The sequence below is a fragment of the Miniopterus natalensis genome, chromosome 10 (assembly GCF_054644295.1).
Source record: "Miniopterus natalensis isolate mMinNat1 chromosome 10, mMinNat1.hap1, whole genome shotgun sequence".
NCBI classification, from domain to species: Eukaryota; Metazoa; Chordata; class Mammalia; order Chiroptera; family Miniopteridae; genus Miniopterus; species Miniopterus natalensis.
In genome coordinates this window covers 4,493,485-4,505,682 of record NC_142090.1, presented here as the reverse complement: position 1 = coordinate 4,505,682, position 12,198 = coordinate 4,493,485, and positions in this window count along the sequence as shown.

Genomic DNA, 12,198 nt, shown 5'->3' with positions numbered 1-12,198 from the left:
TTTGATTCCCAATCAGGGTACACGCCCTGGCCACGGGTTCAATCCCTGGTGGGGTGGGTGCAGGAGGCAGCCGATCTATATTTCTCTCCCATCAATGTTTCTCTCTCTTCCCTCTCCCTTACTTTCTCTGAAATCAATAAAAATATTTTTTTTTATAAAAAGAGAGACTGTATTACCCTGGCGGGTGGCTCAGTTGGTTGAAGTGTTGTCTCGTACACGAAGCGGTTGCAGGTTCGGTTCCCAGTCAGGGCGAGTGCGAGAGGCAACTGATGTATGTTTCTCTCTCACATCAATGTTTCTCTCTCTCCCTGCTTCTCTCTCTAAAAACAGCAATAAACATATCCTCGGGGGAAGTTTTTTTTAAAAAAAAAAGGAGCCCTGGCCAGTTTGGCTCAGTGGTTAGAGTGTCGTGGTTGGAGCGTCAGCCTGCAGATTGAAGGGCCTGGGTTCGATTCCGACCAAGGGCATGTACCTCAGGTGTGGGCTCAATCCCTGGCCCCAGTTGGGGCTCGTGCAGGAGGCAACCAGTCAATGTGTCTCTCTCACATCAATGTTTCTCTCTCTCTCCCTTCCATTCTCTCTGAAAAGCAACGGAAAAAATATTCTCGGGCCTGGCCGGCGTGGCTCAGTGGTTGAGCATCGACCTAGGATCCAGGAGACTGAGGTTCGATTCCCGGTCAGGGCACATGTCCAGGTTGTGGGCTCGATCCCCAGTCAGGGGCATGCGGGAGGCGGCTGATCAATGACTCTCTCATCACTGATGCTTCTATCTCTGTCTCCCTCTCCCTTCCTCTCTCTGAGATCAATAAAGATATATTTAAAAGAAAAAATATCCTCGGGTGAGGATTTTAAAAAATAAATGAAATAAAAATTTTAAAAATTAAAAAAAAAGTAGGAGGACATTTTCAGGACCTGGGGCTAGGTGAGGGTTCTTGGACTTGATGCCAAAAGCATGGTGCATACGGGGAAACAAAGAGAGACGGAACATCATCAAAACAGAAGACTTTTGCTCTGCGAAAGACCAGGCGAGTCCCCTAGAATCCAGCGCAGCAGAAACGCAAGCACAGAGCGTCGTGTCTGTGGTTGAGGCCCACGCAAAATACTTTGAGAATACAAAGGAGAGAGCGATTCCTTTCAGCCAAGGGTCTCTGGAAAGTCCTTGCGGTGATAACTGCGCTGGGATTAGAAAGACAAGTAGGATTGCAACACTTGGTCCCGAAGCGAGGAGAACATCCAAGGCAGGATTTGCAGAAGCTCCAAGACAGGAAAGTGCAGGAATGTTTATGCAGCGAGCAGCCCAGAGCAGATCACAGCGGGCGGGAGGGGAGGAGGCAAGTCGGCCGGGAAAGGTGGGCTAAGGACAGACGGTGCCACCGAGCGCACAGCCCTGCTCTCAAACAGCTCGCAGCTAGGAGATGTTACGCTGGGTGAGAGGTACAGAGAACCCTGGCAGGTGCGAGCTCCGGGCGTCCGGGAGAACGGGACTGTTTGGCCAGGGGCCATCATGCCAGATGCCCGTCTGCTCCAGGTGGCACGGCCTGGGCTGGGGGGCAGGAGGGAGAGGCTGTGCCGCCCCCCGTCTCAGGCACAGGCCGCGGGCCCCGTCCGTCTTTTCCCCGTGGGAGTGTCTTCCTGGCTGCTTCCCAGGGTCTTTCTCGGGCTGAGGGCAGCGCTGGAGAGAAGCCCACCTGGAGCTCTTCCCGGTGGGACTGGCCCTGCTCCTGCAGAGTAAGAGGCACCCCTGCCTCCTGGGTCTAAACTACCCCGCAGCATTTCCGCTGCAGGGGGGACAGCGGGTCAGGAGGCAAGTGGTAAATTCTTTATTCTGTTTTTCAAAATTGTAGATTATCCTAGGATTAAAAAAAAATCACTTTATTTTGACCATCAGAGTTTTGCATCCACTCTTGACACCTACTCACCTAATTCTATCAGGAACATGTAGGAGTCTGGGGTGCAAAGAACGTTTTATTCCATTGCCTGTGTCTTCCAAGTGGCCTTGTGGGTAGGTTCAGACTATAGGTCCTTTTGCACTATCCAAGTAGCATTTCCTAATTTAAAGGCGATTAAGTCAGCAACCTTCCAACAACTAGGGAACTGGGTTGCTGGATGTTTACCTGGGTCTAATGATGTAGTAGAAGGTTAGAGTTTTGGAAGGGAGGAGGTAGGTTGAAACGAAAAAAAACGTGTGATGGACAGAAGAGTGGAAACCATGGACTGGCTTCCAAATGGGAGGCGAGATTGAGTGTTTATTTGGGCATTTATTTTTATTTTTTTTAAATATGTCTTTATTGACTTCAGAGAAAGGAAAAGAGAGGGAGAGAGAGAGAAACATCAATGATGAGAGAGTCATTGATCAGCTGCCTCCTGCACGGCCCCCACTGGGGATCAAGCCTGCAACCCGGGCATGTGTCCTGACCAGGAATCGAACCCTGATCGCCTGGATCCTAGGTCGACCTTCAACCGCTGAGTCATGCCCGGCCAGGCTTTATTGGACATTTAGTTGCTGATTTCCTCCCTGTCTTATATCTCTTGCTCCCCTACCAGGCTCTTCAGGGGGTGTTTGTAACTCTCGTTCCCATCGGGGTCCCCCCTCCCCCGGGATTAACTGCTGAGGCTCACAGAAGCACACCTGAATGCTGATGGCCTCTGTAGAAAAGCCCCAAACCTACCAGTGGCCTTGTCACTGCTGAGATGAGGCAGTGGCTGCTGACATTGGCCTAAGTTTCTGGGACATTATCAGCAAGAATAAAATGTAGTTCTCTGCCCGGCCGGCGTGGCTCAAAGGTTGAGCATCGACCCATCGAACCAGGAGGTCACGGTTCGATTCCCGGTCAGGACATGTGCCCGGGTTGCAGGCTCGATCCCCAGTTGGGGATATACAGGAGGCAGACAATCAATGACTCTCATCATTGATGTTTCTCTCTCTCCCTCTTCAGCCCTTTCTCTGAAATCAATAGAAACATATTTTTTTAAAAAAAATAAAATAAATAAAATGTAGGTTTCACTGTCCAATGAGAGTTTGGTTCCTGAACTCTGCCAGGAGAGCGAGCCAGGAGCTCCCTACCCAGGATCCAAGTCTGAATTAAATACACGTTCTTAAAAAATAGTTGGGAAAATTATGCAAACTCAAAAGAGGTCTCTTCACTTGCCATTCCACAGAAAAATTAACGGAAGGAATGTCATTTCCCCCATAAAACGGTAGTATCCTATCTGTTTTGGTTATTACCTATTCATTGAGAACTCTAGCCCAGAGGCTCCTTTAGTGTCTTTTCTTTCCTTTTTTATCCCCAGAGTGGGTATTGAGTCCAAAAAGCAACTGACCTTACAGACCACAAGATCCAAGCTCGGAGGTCATTGGAATTTCTTAAATTCTCTGTTCACATTGTCTGGATACTATAGCTGTCCTTTCAAATATATCATGTAAACAAAAGATGTTGATGGGCTATCAAGCTTTCCCTGGCACACATGTGATATGACCTGGAACACACACTTCATCACTCATGACTCGCAAGTCCTCTCCCATGTATGCCAATAAAAATTTGGGGTAATCCAAAATATGCTTTGTACATATTCCATTACACACAAGAACACGAGAAGGGCGACTGAAAAACTGAAAGCCCACTTTTGGCAATCAGGAAGGCTCGGCGTGAGGAGGACCTTCCCAGAGGACTTCGGCCAAGTTGATGCAGAAACATCAGGACCCAGAGAGTGCAGAGAAGAGGCTGGGGAAAGCTCACCGGGAAGACGAGGGGGATCGGGGACCTGGTAAACTATTCAGACTTCTTCAGGGAGAGAGAAAGGAAAGAGCGCATTCCCAACAAAGGACACGACCAGGAGCCCCCAAACTTCCAGGGAGACCCGCCTGGTTGGGCAATGTGGCTGCAGAGTAAGGTCCAGGAATGGACGCTGGGAAGGGAGACAGAGGTGGTGCTGTGAAGATTATTATTAAATGTGGATCCTCACAGGATGTGAATCCACGGAAAGTTTTGCGCAGGAGAGCTATGCAGTGAGAGTAACATACCAAATGCCTTCTACATGTCACAGCCAGCGCCGTGAAGGGTTCTAACTCCTGGAGGGTGTGTGCTATTCCCATTCTACAGGCGAAGAGATTGAGGCATAGACTCAGGAAAGAACTTTTGCAAGGTCTAGTTTTTGGTGGAGCCAGGATTTAAACTCCTCTAGCTCCAGAGGCCATGCCGTCTCGCTTCTTGAAGTTATGATTGTGTTTTAGAGAGAGAACTCCATGGCTGTGTGAGGATGGGTTAGAGGACAGTCCGGAGGCAGGGGGACCAACCAGGAGGCCACTGCAGCAGGCCAAGTGACAGCTGAGCCAGGCAGGCGTTTGATGGGACTTAATGAGCAAAGGGAGATGGAGGAGAGGAGAGGAAATACCCAAGGCTGCCGGGTCGGCGTGGCTCAGTGGTTGAGCGTCGGCCCATGATCCAGGTAATCAAGGTTCAATTCCCCGTCAGGGAACATGCCTGGGTTTGGGCTCAACCCCCAGTGGGGGGCGTGCAGGAGGCAGCCGATCAATGACTCTCATCAGTGATGTTTCTCTCTCTCTCCCTTTCCCTTCTTCTCTCTGAAATCAATAGAGACATGTTTTTAAAAAGGAAGGAAGGAAGGGAGGGAGGGAGGGAGGGAGGGAGGGAGGGAGGAAGGAAGGAAGGAAGGAAGGAAGGAAGGAAGGAAGGAAGGAAGGAAGGAAGGAAGGAAGGAAGGAAGGAAAATACCCAAAATGTCTAATTTGAATGACTGTGTGGATGGTGCTGCCAATATCAGAGACAGAAAACAAAGGACAATTTATAGGATGGGTCATTTGGAGAAGAATCATGGGCTTTGCTTGAGGCCAAAAGATTTGAAGTATGAAGGACGTTCAAGTAGAGGGGTCTGCAGACTGGCTGAAAATCAGATCTGGATCGTGGGAGAGCTCAAGGCTGAAAACAGAGATGGAGATGGATGCTCTTGGAGGTCATGAAGCATTAGCTTCAGAGCTCCTCTCATGCTGAGTGAGCCCTTCCAAGCTCCTGGTGGGGCCCTTCCTATAGATTCATGTCATCATAAATGTTTGTAAAAATTTTAGAAGTAGATTATTGTAGCTGTGATTGATAAAGACAATGACTGTTACCTCTCTCCACCCCAGCTTCCCCTCAGATCCAGTGGCATTGGAGTGCTCCAGGCATTTGGGGGAACCTGTCTAGGGGGAAGCTGAGTTAGAAATACAATATAGTTGCCCGGCCGGGCGTGGCTCAGGGGTTGAGCATCAACCTAGGGTCCAGGCGATCACGGTTTGATTCCCGGTCAGGGCACATGCCCGGGTTGTGGGCTCAATTCCCAGTCGGGGGCGTGCAGGAGGCAGCCCATCAGTGAGTCTCTCATTATTGATGTTTCTCTCTCTCTCTCCCCCTTCCTCTCTCTGAAATCGATAAAGATATATTTTTAAAAAAACAAAAAACAAAGAAATACAATATAGTGTGGGATGAATGGGATACGTCTGTGTGGTTTCCGTGCATAGTTAAGTTATTGGTAGTCATCCTAGTATAGAAATTTTTTTCAAGAGCACCCCTGCCCCAAATGGGATAGGCATCAGGTACCACAAAACTTAGTTGATTCCTTGGATTGAGTTAAAGGTGGTAATTTGACAGAGTTGACAATTGAAGCCATAGAAATAACAAGATTGTACAAAAAGAGAATCTAACAAAAAAAGATTGCCAAGAATACAACCGTCAGGAATCCACAGGTAAGTGGTGCATGAAGAAAGCCAGCTGAAGAAAAAGTTATCAGATAGGTTAGAAGAGCCATGAGAGTGTAGGAGATTGGGAGCCAAGGGATGACTAGTTTCAGGATGGAAGGGAAGGCAGTGGGAGTGCCAAATGCAGAAGAGAAATTGTTGAACTTAATAGGTTGGTAGAAATGGGGGGAGGAGTCCCTAGGTGGTAAGAAGCTTGAGGCAAGGAGTATAAGCTACATTTAAAAGAAGTAAAGTACCATTTGCTATGACCAGGGTATCCTGCTCAGTGTTTGCAAATGTTAATTTTATGTGTCAGCTTGCTTGGACCACAATGCCCTGATATTTGGTCAACCAGCATTCTGGATGTTTCTGGGAGAGTGTTTTTTGAATATTAACACTTAAGTCAGTGGACTTTGACTAAAGCAGATTACCCTCCATACTGTGGGTGGGCCTCATCCAATCAGTTAAAGGCCCAACTAGAATTACAACTGGGCTTCCCCAAGCAAGAGGCCATTCGGGCAGCAGATGGCCTTCCCTGGCTCTCCAGCCTGCTGACCCATCCTATAGATTTTGGACTTGCTAGCCTCCAAAATCATATAAATCAATTCTGTAGAATTTCTCTCCATAGATAGATAGATAGATAGATAGATAGATAGATAGATAGATAGATAGATAGATAGATAGATAGATAGATAGATGATAGATAGATGGATGATAGGAAATATTTATATCTAGATCTAGATCTAAACCTGTTTCTCTGGAGAATCTTGACTAATACAGTCCTGTAGGGATACAAACTGTTGAAGCAGGTCCTCAAGAGGCTTACTCAGGGAGAGGGGAGGGGTGGAACTAAAGAGATCTAGTTCCTGGCAGGCCATGGATTGTATTGCGAAAGCAGTGGTTGGGGAAGGGCGATTGATATGGAAGGTGTGGCTGGATTAGGAAACAGGAGGAGCCCTGAAAGGCAGTCACGGGAGTCCAGCTGGGATCGAGCTGAGTATGTACAGCAGGTCCTTAAGGAACATCATTTCATTCAAGGTCATTCTATTATAATGTTAATGAGGAAGAACGCGCCTTCCCAGCGCCTTCCCAGCCTGGGCCACCGAGTGTGTCTGTGTGGGTTTTATCCGGGTGCTCCCGGTTCCTCCCACATCCCAGGGATGTTCCGATGAGGCGATTGGCGTGTCTACATTGTCCCCGTCTGAGGAGTCTGGCTGCATGTGAGTGACACTGTGATGCAAGGGCACCCTGTCCAGGGTTGGGTCCTGCCTGTGTCCTGAGCTGCCAGGACCGGCTCCAGCCACCCTTGACCTTGAACTGGAATAAGTGGGGTGAAAAATAATGATCTTATTTTTTATTCTTCTTTCTTAAATGCATGTATAGCTCACTTACTTCAACGTTTAATATTAGAAGTGTTTGGGGTCTTTATGTAGAAGTTGGTGATGCTTTTTGTGACCAGAAATATGCTGCAGGAACGGCACTCCCGTCGACTAGCCTGCGGTGAAATTGGTTTCATTATAGGTGGCTTCGCTCAAGTTGCAGCTTCCAAGAGCCTATGGACAATGCTAAGTGAGAACTTACTGGAGAGTATGGGTGGAGCCCTGGAAGCCAGAGCGTAGAGGGTATTTCAGTATTAGGAATGAGTATTTGTCATTCCTTTGGTAGGAAACGGGGAATGATTAAAGGTCTTTGAGCAGGGAAGTAGCATGCGCGGGTTTCGTGGTACAAGCAATCCCAACCAACGTGGGAGCTGGGTTCCAACCATCCCTTCTGTGTCTGTGCCCTGTGCCGGGCGCTGGGAGAAATACCGTAGAAACCATAATAAGAGACACAGCCTCGCCCAGTCAGTGTGGCTCAGTGGTTGAATGTTGACCCATGCGCCAGGAGGTGGCTGGTTCGATTCCCGGTCAGGGCACATGCCGGGGTTTCAGGCTTGATTCCCAGTGGGGGGCAAGCAGGAGGCAGCCAATTGATGTTCTCTCAGCAGTGTACCTATTTCTCTCTCCCTTCCTCTCTCTCTCTCTCAAAAATCAATAAAAACATATATTTTTAAAAAATACACAGCCTCTGTATCCGAGGAGCTCACCGTCTGTGAGGGAGTGGGAGACAGGGAAGGGAAAATCAGAACTCTTTACTAAGAGTGAGTACATGTGTAAAAGAAGGGCACCTAATCCACACACGGGGGTGCGCTGGGTGAGGTGAGGCAAGTCATAGAAGCTTCCTGGCAAAGGGGATTTTAGGGCAGTTTTCTGGATTTCTGAATAATTTCCTCATACAGGCCATTTGAAAATGAGTTGCAATTTCATGTGGTCCAGCCTAATAGAATGTTACAATGGCGTTCAGGTCCCCCAGGCCAGACCTCAAAAGCTCAATTCAGGACTATCTTACAACGGTATTTTCTGTCACATGGGTCCCCAAATCAAGAGGCCTCCGACTTCTCAAGATGCAAATTCTGAAATTGGACAGATTCAGTTTTCAAATACACACTTCCATCTGCTCCCAGGAACCTCCGACCCAAGGCCTCCAGCCTGCCCCGAGGCGCCCAGGGTTTCTTCCAAACTTCCCATTCTTTAAGTGCTGCTGATTTGTGTTAGAAAAGTAGGCAACCTGATTGCGCTGATGCCGATGTGTGAGTGACTCTCAAGCCCTGTCAGCCTCCCAGAGCTATTTGGGTTTTGAAGAGAAAATACTAGGAATCTTGAGTGGAATTCGGCCGGTCGAAACAAGGCCTTTGTCTGTGGGTCTGTACGGGCCATTCTAAGTCAAGAGGTCGGAAGGGGGACTACCCACTCTGCCTTCCCCATTCAGGCGTGTTTGGTGTGCGACTTTGATAAGTCAATTTCTGCTTCCTGTTTTATATCTAGTTACATTTTTAACATCCTTAAAATGTTTGACATTTGATGGACCAGCGTGAGCTAGAAAATTTTTTTTTTTTCCGAATGAGCTAAAATAGAAGATGTTAAAACCTGCCTCTTCAAAAAGATTGATGACTCACTGTCCTAAGTGGAAGAAATCACGATACTATTTCATCTCTTTCCTGCACCCTATGAATACTAAGCTGGTTGGATGTACTCGGTGTCGTTATAGCACATGAGTAGTTCTTTTTCTAAGAGGAACCGGTTTTTCAGAAGAAAAGAAAAAAAAAGCCAAACACGTGTCATGTATATTTCATGATTTGGATTAGATAAATTTAATTGAAAATCTTTTTACCTGGAGCCTCTTCCTCAACGTGCACTGTTTCAAAACAAGCAAGACTTATTGTAATAAGTCATAATGTCAATCCCAGAAGTTTTAAGCTCACAACATTTGAGACTTTAACAGAGGAAGGAGTCGTTCATTGAATCAGTGGTTCCCAAAGTCAGGTCACCAGACTGGCCCTGGGTTAATTATATCATCATTACCATCATCATCATCATTGTCATCTTCATAGTCAATATTTATAAAATATTTAATTTACAGCATCATATGAGATACTATTGTCAACCCCATTTTATAGATGAAGAAACTGGGGCACAGAGAGGTTAAGTGACTTGCTCAAAGTTACCCAGATAAATAAGTTAGTGAAGCCAGGAAATCATTTCCTCCCTGCCCCCTTCCCACCCAATGTTGTTGCTTTGGTCTTTTTCATAGTCTGCAAATTATTTTATTTTTTCCATCACCATTGATCCCCACTATGCCCTCTTCCACCTCGCCCACCCCACAATCACCACACTGTTGTCCATGTCCTTGAGTTAGCTCTTTTTTTCTTTTTTGCTCAATCTCTCTAACCGCCCCCCCCCCAGCTGTCTGCCTGCTCTCTTTGAGCTGGAATAGGCCCTGGAATCAGTATTCAAGTCCCCAGGTGATCTTGAGGCAAAGGCAGGTCTGAGAACTATCCCATTAAATGAATTTACTTTGCACTGAATGGCTAGGCCCTTACTCACGTCTTTAGAAATAATAGCTCATATGGCTAGTCAAGTGACACAGTACCCTTTCACTTGATTAGTAAACAAATATGTTCGAACACTCATCAGTGTTCTTCAGGCACAGTGCTGAGGGGCCTGGTGAACTTGAGGAAATAGTGTCTATCCTACGGCCCAGATCTCCAGGTTTAAAGGCACAGGTGAGAAGTTGGCGGTCAGGGAGAGATCACAAAAGCCTGGGTCGAAGGTGCAAAGTAGGGTTCCTGGGGTGGGGACGGGAGTGGGGGGTCGTGAGCTGGATCTCAGAAAAAGGAGCTTAATTTACAGAGGCAGGAAAGGAGGAGGGAACTCTTTCTGTTAAGGGAACCAAAGGCAGCAAGCAGTCGTAGATGGTGATCCCAGGCAGGTGTTTGTGGATCAATCATAGGCCCAACAGGACTGGATGAAGCTGAGACTTGTTTTGGGGAAGTGCCTGGAAATCAATTTGGAAAAGTAAGTTGTTAGGACAAGATTATGGTAAACCTTAGGTGCCAGGTCAGAGTTTGGACTGAACCCTGTAAACAATGGGGAGCCCGTTGAAAAGTTTGAAAGGACAAAGATATGATGTTGAAGGTCCTAGTGACTGCACAGGCTAGAAGGGAGAGATCCGAACCAGGAGCCACTAAGGTTAAACAAACAATGTAGATGTGGGAAGACAGCGTAGTAAAGTAGAATTATACACCAATTTGGGAGACAGGTTGTGCCCCTGACCAAGCTGAGTGATTTGGAGCAAATTGTCCAACATCTCTGAAATTATGCTGGAATTATAAAGAAATTACCCTTCACTTATGAGGTAGATTTTTTTTTTTTTAATCTTCACCGAAGGAGTGAGGATATTTTTTTCTGATCGCTCACCATTCGCTCTTTCCTTCCTGACTCCATGAGGTGGAGGTCCACGGCCTTCCCTATTGCTGTTGATAACACTAACATTTTCTAAGTCGCATGGGCCCAAAAATTATTGTTGTTATTATTTGGGGGAGGTGGGAGGAGAGGGAGAGAGAGAGAGAGAGAAACACTGGGGATCGAGCTGCAACCCTGGCATGTGCCCTGACCTGGAATTGAACCGGCAACCTTTCAGCGCACAGGACAACGCCCAGCTGAGCCACACCGGCCAGGGCTAACACAGATCTTCTTATCCCCATTTAACAGTTGACTTAACTAGAGCAAAAGAGTAGTTTGAGTGAGAATATAAACTACAATCTGCCTAAATCTAATGCTTGGCTTTTTAGCCCTGCCGGGCGTGGCTCAGCAGTTGAGCATTGACCTGGGATCCAGGAGATCCTGGTTGATTCCTGGTCAGGTCACATGCCTGGGTTGTGGGCTCCACCCCCAGTTGGGGGAGTGCAGGAGGCAGCCGATCAGTGACAACTCTCTCATCGCTGATGTTTCTCTCTCTCTCTGAAATCAATAAAGATATATTTTTAAAAAAAATAAAGCTTGGCCTTTTGAACTTCACCATAATTGCTTTGAACTTACAAAGTTGTATTTTATTTGGTTGGTTTTGGCCTGCTACTCTAGTTGGACTATTTGGAACTTTGATTCTGTTATCTATCAAGTTAATTATCCCTCCAAGCTTTCGATCAACTGGAAGAGGGACTCAATTTTGCTGAGATGGGGGAAGACTGGAGTAGGTAGCCTTGGTCTGTCAGGTGGGAGGCAAGGTTACCCACCTGGAGTGGAAGCAGTTGTGAAGTGGGCATAAAAGGCAATGGAACAGTCTGAGGAGGCGGTGGCACAGGTGGCCTAAATACTTCCATTAAGCAAAGATGGAGGTGAAAAAACAAACAGTGAAGGGAACGTGGACTCGCTTTGTCCCATGTTGACTGTGGGAAGTCACAGATGAGGAGACCATACTAAACGATCAGGCTGGAGAAGACAAGTAAGGTGGAGACAAGCTATCTGGGCAAAGGGGAAGAAATGAGTATATAAAACAAAGCCATCATCCACAGGGACAGGCCTTTTTTTTTTTTTTTAGATCTTCACCCAAGTATATTTTTTTCCATTGCTTTTCAGAGGGAGTGGAAGGGAGAGTGAGGGAGAGAGAAACATCGACGTGAAAGAGACACATCGACTGGCTGCCTCCTTGCAAGCACCTGGACCAGGGCTGGGGAACGAGCCTGCAACTGAGGTACGTGCCCTTGGCCAGAATCAAAACCGGGGACCCTTCAGTCTGCGTGGGCCAACACTCCAACCACTGAGCCAAACCATCTAGAGCGGGCCTTCCCTTTTTACCTTGAATTTTACCATGTGCCCACAAAAAAAAGTTGTGCAATACATCTAAGTTTTCTTTTGACTAAGTTATTTAGAGGTATAGGATATAAACCAAGAATTTTTAAACCCTCGCACAGACTGAGATTACGTACTCTGGTGACAAGCACGCACACATGGGAGACTTCTAAAGATGCTTAACAGGTGTTGACAAAAGAGCACATTTCAATACAGGAACCACATACACCGGTGGGATAAATCTTCTGTGAGAAACCCACGTGGCTCAGGAAACAGGACGGTCTCTGGGGGTGGCCCTGT